The sequence below is a fragment of the Lissotriton vulgaris genome, chromosome 4_1 (genome assembly GCF_964263255.1).
Source record: "Lissotriton vulgaris chromosome 4_1, aLisVul1.2, whole genome shotgun sequence".
NCBI lineage: Eukaryota > Metazoa > Chordata > Amphibia > Caudata > Salamandridae > Lissotriton > Lissotriton vulgaris.
Genome location: NC_141691.1, coordinates 1,271,160,960 through 1,271,180,325, shown reverse-complemented (window position 1 = coordinate 1,271,180,325; position 19,366 = coordinate 1,271,160,960). Strand labels below are relative to the sequence as shown.

General features: G+C 41.9%; 1 protein-coding gene across 2 annotated transcripts in view; it reads right to left on the bottom strand.

Moving 5' to 3' along the window:
* ZBTB14 (zinc finger and BTB domain containing 14) overlaps nucleotides 1–18,863 on the bottom strand; it is an 83,381-nt gene extending 64,518 nt beyond the window's left edge. For both annotated transcript variants that reach the window (XM_086965510.1, XM_086965509.1), the window contains exon 1: nucleotides 18,716–18,863. The gene's annotated coding sequence lies outside the window, so the exon portion shown is untranslated. The remainder of the gene's footprint in view (nucleotides 1–18,715) is intronic.
* Nucleotides 18,864–19,366: the final 503 nt, after the last annotated feature.

Below are 19,366 nucleotides of genomic sequence, written 5' to 3'. Positions count from 1 at the left end.
GTAGGTACATGGGATGGACATCACATAACTGTGTATGAAATGTCTCTGCAAATGCTGGGGGAAAAAATTCTCCTAAAGTAAGTGTAGTCTTCGAGAGACATACATTTTCCTGTCGAACACAAAGCCACGATGAAGACATTGTGACATATGTTGCTGCCTAAAGGAGCTTGGCAGTAACATGTGAGTTTCAAAATTTGACTGAGTCCTTAATTCGTGATCAAATTGTAAGGTGTACTAATAATAGAAAAGTGAAAGAAAGGCTCTTTTCTATTGATCCTACCTTGGAAGAAACTATACAAATAGCAAGAAGTGTGGAGCATACCGCAGTTTGGATGACGGAGATAGATATGACTAAGCCCAGTGTTAAGAATACTGAGAGAGACAGCTACTGTGGAAGTGAAAGAAGTTAAGTTCAAGCAACCCTTCAAAACTGCGGAATTTGGGGGTAGTTAAAAAGGAGATAGGAGAAAAATAACTTGTTACAGATGCGGATGTCCCAGTCATATTGCTTCCAGTCTTGCATGTGGTGCAAGGAATGTCACATGCAGGGCTTGTGGGAGCAGAGGTCATTTGGCTAAAGTCTGTAGGTCAAAAGGGAGAATGCAAGATGCTAATATGAAAGTTTTAGAGGGTTCAGAAGAACTCCCAGAAGAAATTATAGTGACAATAAATGAAATAAAACATTCTGTAGTTGGGGGAAACTATAACACGTCAAGCCTAATGATTGAAAGCTCAGGGCTATTAGAAAAACCATACAGTAATATCACCTTAGGGACTGCTCAAGTCAAAGTCCTGGCACACTCAGGAAGTTTGTTCAATTTAATTTCTAAAGACACGTATGTTGATGATGTTAAGGGTCGGATAATGACTTGTAGTATGCAGATGTCAAAAGGTGGGATATGGTGGTTGAAGGATTAATATCATAGGTATGAGGTGGATGCTTATTCAGTTTAAGTAAAATTGTGTCCATGGGAGAATGTACTTAATAGAGGAAAGCTCAAATAATTTAGGGTGGCACCACCAGAAAGATTTGAACATTGTTCTCGAACCCAATGCTGTGGAGCCAGAAATATGTATTGAACCAGTGAATGAAAATGCTTTGCCTAAACTTGATACAGAGACAGATTGGGGTAAGAAGTTAGTAATGTCATTTCCACATGTATTCTCTGACAAATTGGGATTATTGAAAAGATTTACTAACCAAATAATTCTAAAAAAGAACGCCATTCCTACTGTACATAAAGTGAGCCCTGTATCCATTCTTATAACTTATCTTATCTTAATAACCATTTCTTGAGCGCACATACACCCTTGGGTTTCTTGGCGCTATAGAGTCAAGACAATCAACACCGCTCTTAAGCATAAGCCTGTTGGAATAGCCAAGTTTTTAAAGATTTTCGAAACGTCAGTAGATCCTTGCTCTGTCTGATAGAAAGGGGGAGAGCATTCCAGAAGGAGGCAGCCAGATGGTGAAAGCAGCTGCCGCCCTGGCGTTTTTTCTTAAATGAGGAGACATTTGCAAGAAGTAGATGTTTAGAGCGTAGATTGCGCGAAGGTGTGTAGTTGGTGATAGATTGCCTGATGAATCTAGGGCCATAGTCATGGAGCGCCCTAAAGGCGATACATCCTGTTTTGAAGGCAATCCGCTGGGCCACTGGCAGCCAGTGAAGTTTTTCTAACCCAGCTCTGATTGATTGCCACTTTGGTTGTTTCCAAATCAGTCTTGCCGCCTGATTTTGGACCATCTGTAAACGTTTTAGTAAACGCCGGGAGACCTAGATAAAGACTGTTTGAAAAGTCTAACCGGGAGAGAACAAGGGCAATCACCACTTGAATAAGTGCAGAGTGTGTTAGAAGATGGGCGATTTTCCTAATCTTCCTAAGTTGATAAAAACTAGCGGAAACTACCGTTCCCACCTGTCCTTTGAGGGATAGATCCTCATTAAGTATAATCCCCAGGCTTTTTACCGATTGGGTCTTTGTAGGGGGGGATCCCATGTCTGTTGGCCAGCACAGTTGCCCCCAGCTCAGACCACTTTCCCCAGGCAAAATCAGTTCTGTCTTGCCTGGGTTCAGTTTAAGATGGTTTAAGGTCACCCACTTTTGTATGTGTGACATTATGGCTGAACATTCGGCGGCAGAATTTGGGGAATTTAACGGAATAATTAGCTGAAGATCGTCAGCATAGTTAAATAGGGTTATTTTGTAATTTTTTAAAGAATAAATCAGTGGGCGGAGGTAAAAGTTAAATAATAAGGGGGAAAGTGACGAACCTTGGGGAACACCACAGGTTGATGACATCTTGGGGGCTGTGAATGATCCCAAACGCACCGATTGTGTGCGATTTGTGATAAAAGAGGCAATCCAATTCCGAGCGGGGCCCCTGAGGCCAGCCTGCTCGACACGGTTGATCAAGATGTTATAGTCAACCGTGTCGAACGCGGCCGACAAGTCAAGGAGCACCAGGGCCTGATGGATGCCTTTGTCAGCATTAGATCTTAGTGTGTCTTGAACAGCCAGAATGACAGTTTCCGTAGAGTGGCATGGCCGGAATCCTGCTTGGTTTGGTTCCAAGTATTCGGAACCAAACCAAGTATAAGAGAGCAACTTCAACTAGAATTGGATAAGTTGTTGAGTGAAAAGATTATCGAGCCTATGGAATCATCCGGATGGCTTGCTCCCATTGTAGTTGCTCCTAAGGAGGGGAACAAGATTCGCCTTTCCATTGATTTGCGTGATTTAAATAAAAATATATGGGTTGCCCGCCAACCATTGCCTTATATCGCAGAAATGTTGAGTGGAATGGGAGGGGGAAAGGTGTTCACTGTATTAGACATGTCGGCAGTATAACATCAAGTAAATTTGCATCCTGAATCCAGAACACTTGCATATTTTGTGACCCCCCGGGTGCTTATCGTTATTGTAGGATGCCGTTTGGCTTGACGTCAGCCTCTGCAGTCTTTCAAAGAATAATGCATTGCAGTTTCAAGGGTATGCAAAATGTATTGTGCTTCCAAGACAACATTATGGTGGTGGGTAAGTCATGGGAGGATTATGATATGTTACCGAATGAGGTGTTTCTCCTTTTGTTGCTCTTAAAGGAAGAGAGCATGCGACTAGAGAATCTCCAATGTGGTTACTTGGGAAAAAACAGATATGGTTTAATGGTGGGCATTATTAGCATAATACAGGCATTCTTAATGTTATGGTGAGCATGTGTGGCCTATGATTGCAATACCTGGGTATTTGATGCAGAATCTGTCCATTAGAGACATTTTTACATGGCGGTACTCAATGTAAACGACAAGCAGAAATTAGGGGACTATGTATTTCCTAACAATAAAAAATGTTTTCTCAGAAAAGTTTTGGGGGGGAAAATGTTGTTTGATTCCTCAAAGTGGAAAGTGGTATTTGAGAGGGATGATTACTATCACTCTGAGACCTAGAAAGTTCTGAAAAACCTTGCACTGTATGTAGTGTCCGTAACCTAAAAGCAATTACTGTACTTGAAGTAAGACTGCAGTTAATGAATGTATACGAATTCCTGTCGATTCACTATGAATAAAAACGTTTAATAAAAAAAGGTATACAAAAACAAGTATACACCAAAAAAAAAAAAAAAAAAAAAGTGGTATTTGATAGAAAAATGTGTGTATTTCCAAAAACTAATAAGCTAATGAAGACAAAAAAACTGCAATTCTAAAACACATTTAAAATTGTTAGCTGAATGATAAATTAATTTGAGTTGAGAAGACTTACTGCTGTGGTTATGCCCTTTGTGGCACTTGGTGACTTGAATGTTACTGGATTACTCAGGTGGATGCATTGATTATTTTAAATGTTATCCTAGTATTCTGCTGAAAACTTCACCTGGAATGTGTGGGTGGTTCCCACTGATAATCATGCTTAGGATTGTCATCATTTAATGTTGATACATATCATCAGCATTTTCAGTGATAAAATATGCTAGTAGCTCAGAAGAATTTTCCTTGAGCTCAAGTACCTCTCCCTACAGAAAACGTTGGCGACCCCGGTATACAGGTAAGTGCCCCTGTCCGAAGGGCCTGACTTCATGAGCATCTGATATCCCAACTTTTGTTTTGGCAACTGTGTTATGCTAATCTAGTGTGTGGCAGACTCCTAGACCCGTCCATGACCATGCATGATCCAGCTTCTGTCCTGTGACTTGCAGGGTGCCCGACAGAGGACTACTGTTCCTGTATTGGCAACATGAATTACAACAACAGATCTGTATATATAATTCTAGTACAATCAAAACTTCTTGGCAAATACTAGACCTAAAAATAGTGCTCCTGAGCTTCAATTCAAGCCCACAAATCGTTTTTTATTCAAGTATAACCTTTTCAAAACTCATACAAGTTTTTTTATTGTATTTACTTTATGTTAGAATGAACTCTTGGGCATGTCTGATGGTATTTTCCGTTTTTTCGATTGGACTGTACTTGAAGTTAATGAGAAGATGCCAAAGAGCAGATATATCAGAGCTTTGATCATCCGTACTTTGCATATTATTCATTGTATGCATACTTTTTGAAATATTGTTGATATTTTTATATTCATTTGAACATCATTATTATTGATGATCTAGATAGTATGCAGGCCTAACAAAATTACAGGTTGTACAATTAATTTGATTAGGCATAGTTTTGCCCACTTGGGCTGGATTGTGGATATACATTTTGTATGTTCAATTTGTACGGTTGCTTACTTTTGGATAGTGAAATTAAGAAACCGAATTTTAGAGAAGAAATGTATACAGTTGCCAATTGCATATTGTTTTCAATGGGCTTCCAATACCGGGACGTCCAAGATGACTTCCTCGACGTGTATGTTTTCTTTGTTTATTTTTTCATTCCTCACATTATATTTAAATGCACTGAAAATGGGATCACTGACAGAATATCGACAACAGAAATGTCGACCTACAAAAATAGAGTGGAGTGGAGTACACTGGGTGTATTAGAGTAGGGTATATTGCGATAGAATGGAGTAGACTGGACGGGGATAAATTTGAGCGGGTTATTTGGAGTGGGGTAGATTTGGTTAGAGTGGAGTGGAGTAGAGTAGAATGGGGTAGATTAGATTGGGGTAGATTGAAAGAGTTAAAGTGGAGTGGAGTGGAGTGGGGTGGGGTCGATTGTGTTCGTCTGAGTGGAGTGGGGCAGATTGGAGAGGAGCGAATAGATTGCAGTGGAGTGGAGTAGGCTGGGGTAGACTTGAATGGGGTAGGTTAGAGTGGGGTGAATTAGACTGTAGTGGAAAGGGATGGATTGAAGTGGAGTGGGGTGGATTGGTGTAGAAGGGTTAGACAGTATTTGAGTGGAGTAGATTGGAGTGGAGTGTTGGTTATGAAGTGTATTGAGGTAGATTCAATCAATCCATCAGGGTTTTATACAGCACGCTGCTAGCCTGTGAGGGTCTCAAGGCGCTGGAGGGGCTCTGGATCAGTCGAATAGCCAGATCTTGAGTTACTTCCTGAGCGTGTGCAGGATTGGGGAGTGTCTGATGTTCACAAGGAGCTTGTTCCTGGTTTTGGCTGCGATGTAGGAGAAAGTTCTCCCACTGGTTCTGTTTCAGCGGATGCTGGGGACCTCTGCCAGGGCGAGGTCGGCGGAGTGGAAGTTCATCTTGGGTATGTGGAAGGATACTCTCTTGTTGAGGTATTTGGGTCTGATGTTGTGGAGGCATAGGTGAGGAATTTGAAGGTGACCCTCTTCTCGATGGGGTGCCAGTGGAGGCCTTGTAGGTGGTGGGTCATGTGATCATGGCGCAGTGTCCCGAGGACGAGTCTGGCTGCAGTGTTCTGGATGGTCTGGAGTCTGTGCAGAACAACTTTGTTGATTCCGGCGTAGAGGGCGTTGCCGTAGTCCAGCCTGCTAGTAATGAATGTGTGGGTGACGGTCCTTCTGCAGTCGGGGGGGGGGATCCACCTGAAAGTCGTACGGAGGATGCGAAGGCAGTTGAAACTAGTGGAAAGGACGGCGTTGATCTTGCGGTTCATGGAGAGAGAAGAGTCCAGGATGATGCTGAGGTTCCGAGCGGGTCTGTAAGGGTGGGTGGGCTCCGGAGGCTGAGGGCCACCTGGTGTTGTCCCAAGCGGAGGTGCAGGGACCGAGGATGAGAACCTCGGTCTTCTCTGAGTTTATCTTCAGGCAGCTGTCCTTCTTGTAGGCTGTTAAGTTCTTCATACCTTCTTGGAAACAGAGTTTGGTGTCTTCAGGATTCTTCGTGAGCGAGAAGATAAGCTGGGTGTTGATGGCGTAGGATACAATAGATTGGACTGGAGTTGATTGCAGTGACGTGGAGTAGGGTACATTTGGGGTAGATTGGAGTGGAGAGGATAGGGGTAGACTGAGTGGGGTAAGTGGTGTGGAGTGGAAAGGCATAGAATGGCGTAGCATGGCGTGTTGGGTCATGGAGAGTGTTGCGTAGAGTAGTATGGTGTGATGTGTCCTAGTGTCTTAGATTGGAGGGGCGTGGAGTGGCATGTCATAGAGTGTCATACAATGGAGGTTGTTTTGTGTAGTCGAGAAGAGTGTTGTAGAGTGCAGTGTGAAGTCTGCATGGTGTGTTATCGAATTGCCATTTCAGACGACAAATTTTCAATTCAGATGACCATTGTATTTGCACTGACATACAGTTTTACTGCGCACAAAAGATAATGTGTGCAAATGGCATCAGCTAGCGTATTGATGTGTTTTGATCATATTCAAATATTTGTTTCAACCACACTTCAGAATTACAAAATAATGTGCTTCCCTCGTACTTTCCTAATTGTGCTATATTCTGAAACATCGGAGCAGTTAATTTTGTTGAAAGCTAGAAAAACTGACATCCTGCAACATCTCTTCTCAGATTGGTATTCAGCAGTATTGGCACATAAATTCTTCACTTTGAAGTCAGACAAAAGAAAAGTAAACACCAAACTCGCTCAGAAGAGAGTGCCTGTTGACATTTGGTGTGAATTCAAAGACCTCTGTCTTTGAATGCACAGCAAATGTGACAAGATAAGGCCAAAATTTAAAGGCCTATTTACAGAAAACAAGTATGCGGAAGGATACAGTAAACAATAAACGCTCACGGGAGGGATGAACTCAAGCTAGACAGTCTAAAGCAAATAAAGTCAGCAAACAGAAACCACAAAGCTGACAGTAAGCAATGGGCGAAATGCATTCCCTGGGAAGCTTTCAGAATGCCCACAGGAAGTCGGAAGCAAACCAGACAGCTGCAATGTCTGCTAGTTTTTGCCCTAACAAAAGGAGGTGAATCCCCCTAAACTCTGGATGTTTAGTGGAAGCACCCATCGATTCCTACATGAAGTTGTTGCATGCTGCAATACAATGGCTTCTCCACTCTGATATGTCAGGCACTCTAAGAGTTAGACATCAAATAGTTCCTTCTGCAGTACAGTGTGCAGGTCTGTGTAGCTATTTTCTTCACAGCTAAAGAATATCAGGATCGAAACTGGATACGAAGGACAAAAGCCACCACTGATCACTTGCTCTACTCCATCTTTCCAACCACACAAACACTTGCCTATGAGAGAATCTGACCGTATGTGCACAAATCCCTCCATTAAATCTGGTCCTCAGCTGGATCCATGTCCAGTGAGTCTGCTTAACCAATCAGGCTCTGTTATATCGTCTCCTCCCTTTGAGAGCAGTTTATCTGAGCAAGTGGTCGTTCTTAAAACCTTTAGGTAAGCAGATATATCTCTTCTGATAACAATCTACACCCAGCTGATCCAGTGAACGACCATCCAATCTTTTTTTCCTATCATCTGCTGTGAAAACAACTGCGCAAAGCTACAAAGCATGTTTATAGGGAAATGTGACAGCCAAACACCTGAAAAATTCTATAGAAGTTTGCGCCTGGCTTCAACACATAGGCCAGTGAACGTGACGGGAGCTTTACATGTGGGCAACAATTACAACAGGGTCAATCCACTGATTTTTAAAGATCAATTTGCAAAATCTGACACTCTTATTGTTGACCTCTGACACACTTCACGAGGTTGAGCTTAAGAGACCCAGCTAATTAGGGCATTTTCTGTCAGGTCGCATGAAAATAGTTTCCCTGCTTCAATTTAACTTCAAGGCTTTTCACCCCTCCTATGGATTCCCATTGGGCCCAATTCCACTGCCTAGCTATTTAAAAATAATTTTGGTCCATCAGCTACCCTTAACCAGTCACTTGTCCTCTAATTTACAGCATTTTTGACTGCAAGAGCAACAACTTTATAGCCTACATCAGTGTATAATATGTGTCAAAGAGTCGAGAGGAAGGGGTTGGATCAAACTTCATTCCAACACAACATTGAGCCTCGTTGTTGGAAGGAACAAGGACCTCTATAACCCCTCACACTGGCCGCAAACGGTCCCTGTTCCAAGCCTGGTAGTATGGACAATAATTTGGGTATCAAAATGTACTTTTCTTCACAGCTTCCAAAACACTCCTCTACAATAGTCTCTGCCTGTACTATTCAAGTCATAACTAACCTCTCAAGTACACAGTTCTAAGGTTTCAAAATTAATTAGATGAAGGATAGATTAGACCATCACCCTTGAGGTAAGTAGAGAAAAAAGCATGTATAAACCTCCGCCAAATTCTCAGCAAGACAGGTGGCGAGTGCTACTAAATTTAGGCACGCCACCCGAATTTGGCTGTACTGACTCCTAATCTTTCTAATACCTTCTTTATTGTCTTGCGCACCTGCACCGTGTACAGAACTCTAGTTGGAAATCCCTCAGATTTGCACATGCGGATCACTTAGTATTATCTACATTCTTCTCTTCATAAAGGCAAACCTCGGGGGACGCTCTTCTTCAGTCCTTACTCAAACTTCGAGGCATTCCTTCATTTGAACTGAAAATAACCTGTAAAGTGCTCTCTTTTATTTATTTTATTTATTTGAAAAGTTTTATATAGCGCGAACAAGATCTTTACAGATATCAGAGCGCTTTACAAGACAAGGGGGTGATAGAATAATAGTATGTAATAGTTGAGGTAGTTCGGTACATAGTTCGGTGCATAGTTACATAGGTATGTCACAATACCAGAGGTAGGTCAAAATAGAGGTAGTGTAGGTACAAGGTGCATAGTTAACAGGTGCGCCAATAGTATAAAAGTACAAAAAGAAGGAGCATTTACTTGTTTAAGCGTTCTCAAAATGCTTTTGGAGATAGCATAAAGGTAGGAATAGTTGAGGTAGGTGAGTACAGGGTGCAAAGTCATACAGGTGGATCAGTAATACAAGAGTAGGAATAGTTGAGGTGGTGTAGGTACAGTATGCAGAGTCAGACAGGTGTGTCAATAATATAGAGAAATATAAAGAGGGAACGTATACAATAAACTAAGTCAGTAATACAGGTAATACACATAGTCCAAGGGGTCGGGCAGGTAGTGAGAGCGGATTCTTGAGCAATACCGAATAGTAGATCATGTGTATTTAGCCATGAGAATCGCTTTTACTTCTTTCTTAAAAAGTTTGTTGGAGGAGATGAGCCTGGTTTCAGGGGGGAGTGAGTTCCAGATCCTGGGCGCCATTCCTGAGAAGGAACGTTTATATGTTTTTTCCTTCTTTCAATAAACAAGTAAAAATCCGCATTTTTCATTTAATTTTGGCCCTTCAGAATCGTTTTTTAAAACTGAGTCGGTGGTCTGAGCACTATAAAAATGCTTAAGATAGCATAACTAACCATCATCAAACTCCCACAAACCACACTTGAGTGACCTCTCCATAGCAACTGTTTTCTTTTCAGTTTTCTTTTCAATGTAATACTTTTTTACCTACATTTTTAAGCGGCTTACAAACACGAAAATGCCATACTAAGAAGAAAAAAAACAGGAAAGGATCTGCTGCAACTTGAGATCCTCATGTGACTTGGAAGATGTGATACGTTTGCTTACTGAATAGTTGGGCAGATTTGTACAGAATTGATAATTATAGCCCCATGTGAAAGAGCATCAGATTGCAAAGGCTGGATAGATATAGTGTATGAGAAGAAAATCAGGAAACTCTTGATTGGAAAGAGAAAAAAAAATGGCTAGCGGAAGACAGAAAATTAAGTGTGCGGAGAACAAAATGGTAGAGGATAATATGCGTAGGGAAAGTTGGACAGCAGTAGATAGGGAGTATGGTAAGGGAGAGAGCAAGAGAAGAAAAGGACGACTTGAGGCAGTTAATGGGGGATGGCCTACAGAAGGAAGACAAAGGAATGAAGAGAGAAGAATGACAGCATATAGATAAATAAGTTGAACTTTGCAATGGAGAGACACAGCTACTAAAAATGTTATGGCTTTAATTTATTTCGTAAGCGTCTAGCTACTACCAGAATCAAAAACCTAACAGGAAACACAGCTGTCATACAGTCACATAATCTAGGGAAGGAGAATACCTTCCTGTGCACAAAGGACCTGATCATGGCAAGCAGCTAATCATGATCACGGAGTAGGCTCCTTAACAACACATTTGTACTGAAAGTATCGACAAATGCATTTCTCATTGCTGAAAGTTTGCCACACAAAATCGTGAAATATAGACTTTGTGAGGAGGCCTACCATTTTCTTAACTCTCTGCTTGCCAAAAACTCAAAAGGCAGACTTTTCTTTAATTGGTTAACCCTTCTTGCCACCCAGCAACTCCTTACAAGTAAAGTTAGTTTTACTTAATACCCTGGCTCTGTTTTCCCTGTGAATATTGAACCTATTATTTCTTTGTTTAATTATTTACTGTTGTATATGGATAGTGTCAACATTGCCTTGGAGCTTTAGATCAGCTTATAATTGAAAAACAGAGTTACATGAGTAACAGTCACAACGAAGAAACATGATTGCAAACCCGTGAAAAGTAGAAGAGCAAGTATGTAGCGTTTTTGTATGTGTTACCTCTGAGGTGTGGGATTTTGCACTTCCACAAAAAGACTAAGCAAGAAGTCGCTCTTAAAGGACGATGGCTCTAACAGAAGAGTTTCAGATTATCGTAATGCCTGTGGTCTTGCAAACATTTTCAGTTTGTTGGACAGAAAAAGCAGGTATCTAGATGTAAGACTTTACAATAGTACATGTCGTTTTAAAAAAAAATCTGGTCTCCATGGGAACCCACTCGATATATGTAGGATGGTGTGGGGGATATAATCACATTTTGGATTTTAGTGGCAAAATGAGCAGCAACATGCAACGCCGCAGACTCAGCTCTGAGGTCAGCTATCGAGGAGGCTTGTTTTTTGAGAGCTGGCAAAATAGGTCTTGCTATAAAGAGAAAGGTACTATGTACTATGGTCTTGAGGGATTCTTCTGTGATGATCTCTCAGGTCCACACAACGGTCACAAGTGGAAACAAACGCTCTTGGTCATACCATTAATGTAAGATTCTGCCTTTTATCCAAAGTAACAGCCAGCAATTTAAAGATATTGATGCTCACTGGATAACATTCAAGAATGTTATTGCAAGCAATCCAAAGGAGAACAAATACTTTGGAATATGAAGGACAAGTTAAGATGTTTATTTTTTTACAAGATGGAGCTTCAAGTGCTGGAATGTTATCCAATCAATATGGGAAAAGCGTAAAGTTTGGTAAAGAGATCTTGAGATAAAACTGTGCATTATTATATCAGTTTATTGGTGGCACAAGAACTGTAATTTCGTAACAATTACTCCAAGTGATTAGAAATTAAGACCAGGGAGCGCAGAAGCCTATGTTGAGCCTTTCGGTACTTACTTCAGCAAGTTAATAGAATTGGAAAAGCAGTTGTCAATTCTGATCTGATCTAATATGATACGAACCAGTTACAAACAACTCCATTAAAGACAATGCTATTAATATGGGTGAAATGACAGGTAAAACAAAGCAAGCATAACAGAATTTCCACTATCAAGAATACCGATCATATCAAGAATACAGATCACTTCTACAACAACTTGTAGAAAACAGCAATATGTTTTTAAAGCCAACTGAAATGATACTACACGCTTTTGTCATAGTTATGTTATTTAAATGAGAAGCTACACAATTGTCAATAACATTTGTGAGCAAAGGAAGACTTGGGATTCATAAGATCACCAGTATGAGCAAAGGGTTTCTTCAGCATGGGCAAGACTGGTTAAATCCTGCTGGGAAAAACACCTTCCTCCCGTGATACTTCCACAAGGTTTATCCAATAGGTTAAGAAGTGATATAAGAAATTGGCTAATTGGTTGCTGGAAGCCCCAATCAGGCAACAACCACAATCCTTGTCAAGGTGAACTACAAAAAGTCACTAAATTAAATTGTGCTTAACCCTCTGGTAGTTTGGCACAAAGCAGTCAGGCTTAACTTTGAGTCAATGTTTAAAGTACTTATGCAGCACACAAACAATAATAAAGTAATAACACACCACATTAATAAGTTCACGCCAATTTAGAAAAACAGAACCCTACGCAGAGGGTAGGTGAATCGCCGTGATCCTGCGACGGACAGGACACCATCCTCCGAGGTGTCCTTTTGACTCGCCGCACCGGCTGAGGAGACACTCCAGCTACAGGGAGGTCCTCAAACAACACTACTGGAGAGTCTCAAGATAGTGTTCTCTAAGGTCCTGATGAATTGCCACAGTATTTTTAACCATGAGCCAAGAAACATGTTGGCCACAGAGAGATGAGCATAGCTTCAACTGAACCCTCACATCAGGGGAGCTGCCACTCTTCACACATTTTTAATAAGGCGGATAACAAACTTGAATAAAATTATCCTTCGGAATATCCAACCTTTTTTAACACACTCACTACATCTACACTTTCACGGGCCACACACCCCCACTTCATCAAACGGCAAAGGAACAAAAGATCTCCGACAAAGAGCCCCTTCGCGGGTGCTCTTTGGGTATTGCAGCACCGGCCCAACGAGAAGCAGGCCCAGATGATGAAGCATGAACCCTAGCTTGCTGGGTGTGTGAGGATCCTAGTTCCGCAAAAGCGGGATCCCCTGTGATTCCTAACTACTCCTACTATCACACCGTTACCACCATCGCCCTTTGATGGATGGTGTACCCCTACTGCTCAGGCCCCACCAATAGTGGAACAGCACCCGCTTTTGGATATTATTGAGCCAATAGGGCTTGGTTACTGGACCTCTTTAAATAGCCCTCTAGTCCCCCTTCTTTGAGAGACGGAGTGATATGTTTTTGATCACAAAACCAGATTATCTTCTGTGGAAGTCATGTAGCTAGCATAAACAAATGACAAATGTGCCTCATAGTGGTCAAATCAATACGTCTGCAGAAGGTCTTCAATAGTGAGCAAGTGCACTTTATAGATGACTTAAACAACAGTAGAGCCTTTGGAGAGGGCATATCTGAAGCAATGTTGCACAACCAAATTGACTAATAAGAAAGAGGTGAATAAACTTAACCCCTTCCGTGCGGGGCGTATTTTCCGCCTGTGCTGACTCCGCCTTGCGCGGGCGGAGTCATGACGGAACGGTTCCGTCATCAGCACAGCTCAACCGATGCTGATGACGGAACCGTTCTGTCATCAGCATGGAAGGGGTTAAAGCATTGTAGTTAAGAGTCATCTTGGTGAAGCTTGAAATTCCTACGAATATGTATGAATTAGAAACTATTCGCTGATTTGTGCAACGCTCCAAGCATTGCTCAATAAAAGTTACACTCTCACCATTAAACTGGTAGATCAAATTTAATCTGATGGGGAGCACATTTAATGATTTCATCTCTAGGAGTAAAAATCGGAGGCATTGATTTAAAAGAAGAACAGAAGTCATTGGATGTTTTTGCACTGAATATACTTCTTATAGATAACTGCAACTCCTACATCACATCTTCCCTCTGGTTTGTAGCTAATAGATTAATCGGGGAGAAGTAAATTCATAATGTAATGTGAAGAGTTGTAGATTTGTCTCAGTCTGGACTAGGAGATCAAGACTGAGATTAGTAATTATAACAGTAGACACTAATCCAAGCTTCAGAGCTGATGTAAATGTATAAAGTCATACAGTGAAGACTAGGCAGTTTTAGAGAAAGGCGTACTGTAGGGCCCAGCAGGATCCGAACATGGTTTTTGTGCTCTTACTCCTTTGAAATTCTTCTGCTGGGCAAGAGGCTACATTAAGAGGCAATATGAATGAGTGAGGATGTATTGAGACATCAGAGCAGAATTACAGGATGGTGATTTAGAGTTGAGACAAATTATCAGCATGAACTAGGGCACATCATGTGCATGTTACTATAACAACTTTTGTGCAGTCCAAATAAATAAAGCGTTAACAAATGCCCACTAACTGTATTTTTGTCACTGCCTTCAATGCAATGTATGTAAGGGGAGAGTAGTGAAAAAATATAGATTTCAATGTTAGAAAAGGCTCAGTCCAAAACTATGATGCCCAATAGCGTGACTTATTTTTAAATCGGAGCAGGATTATATTTGAATGATAAAGGGTATTTCCATTCGCTGTATATTTAAGAATGTTTGAATGTGAACAATGAATTGGGGCTTGCTCCAGTCGGGCCTGGTGCTAGATCCTCCCACTCGTCTCCCTTCTAGTGTGATACTGCATCAATCACACTTTTAACAATTCAACTTGACATGTTTGTAGACTTAAATCGGAGAGACAGTAAAATCAGCCCTGTTCACAGCTCTCATTGACTTATTGCCTTTCATGTCCAAGGGTTTTTTTTTGCTTACGTTTTCGGTGCACCCCCAACGCCCCAGCTCTGGAAGGAAGTGCAGCGCTGTCACTGCGTGAACTCGGCCTGCTCCTCTCCCCTCCTGCTCCAATATCTGCACTGTGGGCCTTGCAATGATGTTTGATAACATGCAGTTTAGAAAGCAGTGCTGGGCACATGCAGAAATGCTTTTTCCGGCAGCATATTACTCTTGTCTAGTGCATAATTTGAATTGAGTTGCTTCCAGGTGTTTATAGCGCAGCACAATTGGGTTGTAAATTAAGGCAGTGTGCGTTTCTCTCAGTGGGGCAGTATGGTGTTCAGTGTAGGAGAGGATGTGGCACTCTCTACCTATGCAGAAACTGCAAGGCTCTGAGACAAATGGCTTTTGATAGCACTTTTAGGCGTATTTGGGACATTCTGCGAATGGCAAAGTTTTCAGTTTAATGTATTGTGTTGACCAATAACAAACAAGTGCATGTGTGCATTGTCATTTTACATAAATGTGGAAAAATACTAGCTGCAATGTCGTCTTTTACTTGTGGGAAAAATAAATGTGGATAAATACAGATAAAATGCCCAAAAAATAAATATGGATAAATACAGACGGAAATGGCAAAAAAAAAAAAAAATACCATAAAACCGGGAGCCCTAATTAAGATGCTGGTTGCAGCCCGGGGGTAAGTGATCATTAAAATGCGGAAAGGCATTAAGTTTAGACACTGCAAAGGAATATATATTTATCTACAGAGAAAAGTGATCAGAGGGTGGTGGGGGGGTCGGGAGCATCTGTGTCTTGCTGCTCTCTCAATACCATTAAGTTGATAACAGAAATCACCTTCAATATCGTTGGGCCATCGTACTCCCTAGACCTGCAACTACTTCTGATCCGGACCTTACAACCATTAAGACATTTCTGGATATAATAGTAGGTGCTCTATAAAAACTAAAATTCACTTAGCTAAGCAAAGAAGCATACTGCCACACGTATCGGTGGATTTTCTTGCACTGTACAGAAAGATTTGTAGACACTGATGATCCATAAAGGAACACCGGTTTTGCTTCAACATAGGGTCCCCTATCAACTCCTAGAAGTTATCCCAATAGTGAACATACAAAATACAGTTCCAGCAATGAAGGGTTCTAATAATGTGTTCCTAACAGTACCTAGTGGCCACACTCAGGAGAGCTTCTCACACACCTAACATGGCTGGGTCGATAACGATTGCCTCTTTATCACTCCACTTTCGATCCACAAATAATATGCAGTAAATGTTGTATATTGCACATTCCTATGAGTATATTCTTATCACACCTGTGTTCATTTTCTGGTACCTTCTGTGGTGGATAGCATAATGAATGCTCCTCTAAGTCCACAGAGGTTCATCAGAGTATATTAGAAGTCTGACGCTCTGGTGATTGAATAATACCAATCCGTCATGATTTTACTGTTACTATTGGGAGGATTCTCCACAGTAGTTAGCCAGGCTGGTTGTGTAATTCCATTTTTATGGATTGCTCGAAATGACCCTAATATGTGGTCCATACAACATACACAAAAGATGATGCAAGTCTGCACCATTAAGGGTTTAAGCTGTATGATTTAGAACAATCTAAAACTGGTAGGTATCCACATGCTAGCAAGACCATGTCTTTCCTCCCTTCTATCATATAAAGTTCCTACTTTCTTAAACAAACTTACTGAACTAATCACCTCCGACCTCTTGCTCCCATTTGGCACTATCCTTCCAGGGAATTTCAATAACAATTGGAACAAATCCTTGGCTCCACCACATCTGAACGAGCATCTTTCCTCTAAGCCATTGATTTTGTGCAACCCTGTGGTAAACCTACTGATGGAAAAGGCACCATCCTTCACCATATTGTTTCTAAGCAGGACTGCTTCCAAAAATGTCCTATCATTGTGTGCTATTATAGCCAATTATTTATACCTTTTTAATAATATTACTCTACCATTGCTACTCAAATTAAAAACAAACGAGGGTACGTACACTAAGGCCATGATTCTGAGTTCGACAGAAGCAAGATGGTGTTTATCGTACCTCCTAAATAACGACACCCCCAGGCACCGTTATGTATCTGGGTCGATAAATAACCTCTATTCTGAGCTTTTGGAGAACATGTGAATTGTTATGCTTAAAACACCAATAAATGCATAATACTCTACATTTTGTACACTTTTTTCCTGTTAAATTTAAGAGGCTTATACTGATGAAATGTAATGAAGGGTGAGGTACTTAATGCACCCAGTAATTACAGGGTGTTTCATAACACGAAACCCAGAATTTCGGTCCCTGTTCAAACAGGAGTTTGTGTAGGGATCAGAAAACACTGAACCACGCAAGGCTAATGTATTAAGACCAGGCCACAGTTATTATGGGACTGTGCTCTTGCGGCTATTTTCGAATTTCTGTAGATTTGCGCATCTGACACATAATACATCAACTGCCACACAATCAGCAGGTGTTTTTTTTTTAATTGTTTGTAGCTCAAAAAGTTGAAAAGTTATTAAAAGCACAGCAACACATGTTGCCACATAGTGTAAGGTCCTTTGCAGAGGTTGACTGGTCACCTTTCAGTTGCTTATTGATATATTTATGTATTAAACTGGTACTAATTTGATGCAAACAATGCCCACACAGTTGAGTTTCAAAATGACAAAATAATGATGTCATACTATCACAAAATGTGCCTCATTAGACCGCATATTTGGGGGAGGGGGTCCGCATATTTACTCAACCATGCTCCATACTTCTAGAGGCCCAGTTTATGACAACCGGTCACATCTCTACCTTCGTTCATCCACTTGGCTCCATTGACATAAGCCATTGTAGCCATGTATTAGAATGCTACCCATCATAAATGGTGCTTATAAACCTCCTCGGGGGGATCGAACACAACATAAACCCAAATATAATTGAATCCCGAGTGATACTTAAAATGGCAACAGAGACATTTATCCACCGCTGCCTACTTGCTATCCAAGTCCCCAAAAAAGTCTACACTGCCACTGAGCATTCTAGCACTAAACTTTGATACCTCGCCAATACCAGCCAAAATAAGTTGCATGTGCGAAACATGCCAGCTACCAAGCTCCATATGTACATCTACCTTCTTCTGTTCTAATATAACAATGTGTGTGTTACTCACACCTCCCTACTCCACTTTTACATTTGCCGCTTTGCTAACAGGTAAGACTGTTATGTTTCGTTCAATCTGTTTCAATGTACTCGTTTTATCTATCTGAAAATGAATAAAAAGTCCCATGAAGCCTGCACCCTATTTCAGCATTCAGACGGTGATGCATTTGTTTATGTAATTTCCTCCCTCTACCAAAAAAACGAGTTTTATTTACGTACATATGTAATCGAGAAAAGTGACACAATAAACTGCTCGGATTGCCTCTTTCCACTAAATCATTAAAATTAAACGTCATTGGGCTAACAGTAACACGCGTAGAACACACGTATTTAAGTTCGCAAAATTATTTTGATTAAAAAATAAATTAGGACAGTCCTGGTGTACACACGCGTAAAACACACGCATTCCAACTCACAAAATATTTTGAATAAAAAATACATTAGGACAGTCCTACTGTACACACGCGTAGAACACACGCATTCAAACTCGCAGAATAATTTTGATTAAAAAAAAATAGGACAGTCCTAATGTATCGTGATCCAAAATGGGGGAACTGCGCGGCCACCCCACCCTCGAGAGAGCGCTGGAAGGAGATCAGTCTGTGTGCTCGCGCTATGGTTCCCGATCAAACGGCCTCGCGCTTGGGGCACAGGCACGAGAAGCCGCGGCGACTGCAGATGCCCGAGTCATGCACAGTCCGCTCCCCATTCTCGCGCTGCGCGGCGGCGATGGAACGGCCCTGAACAGGAAGAGGCGGCTGCCACCATGCACTCTCCTCCCGATGCGTCCGCGAGAGCGCGCCGGCCCTCAGCAGAGACGGGCGCGTGCCGGTTCCATCGTCAGCCCCCCTCCTTAATATAGGGCGGCACCTTACCTCCGGTGGAGCGCTAGGCAGTTAGAAGTGGCTCAGACGGGTGGTGCACTGGACCTAATTCTTATTTTGGGGCGCTCATACGTTTTCGGGGGTTCGGTTCGTGCACGTCTCTCTGATCTATCTGGCACGAGCTTTCCTCTCTGTGCATGCGCGGTGTAGGACGCGCAAGCACGGGACACAGCACAAAGGGGGAGGGAGGAGGGCAAGTAACACACCACAGGGGTGCTAACAAGTTTTATTGGCGTGTAGGTTCTGTTTTCATAAATAGAACGCTAAAGATGCACATTTTCAGCCGAAGTACTCCCAGTGTTTAAGTAAATGTAAACTGCTTTATTATTCCTTGTTGAAAAGGGAAATCGCGCACCCCGGTCAATAAAGCAACCAGGCCCCGCAGTGCATGACGCAGCGGGCACGCCCACCGTGCACTCCGCCTCGCGACAGCGCCAAAGGCGAGTCTTGTCTCGCGCGCCTGCGCGTGCAGTATAGTGAAGCCTCCCTGGGTCTAATGCTCGCGCGCCTGCGCTTGCCGAAGCTCGAGCGCGGCCTCCAGCTCTCGCGCGCTTGCTCGAGTAGTCCTGTGCTGGCGACGCGACTTTCTGACGTCGGATAAGCGGACTGTGCTATTCTCCTCCTAACTAATTTTAAGCGTGG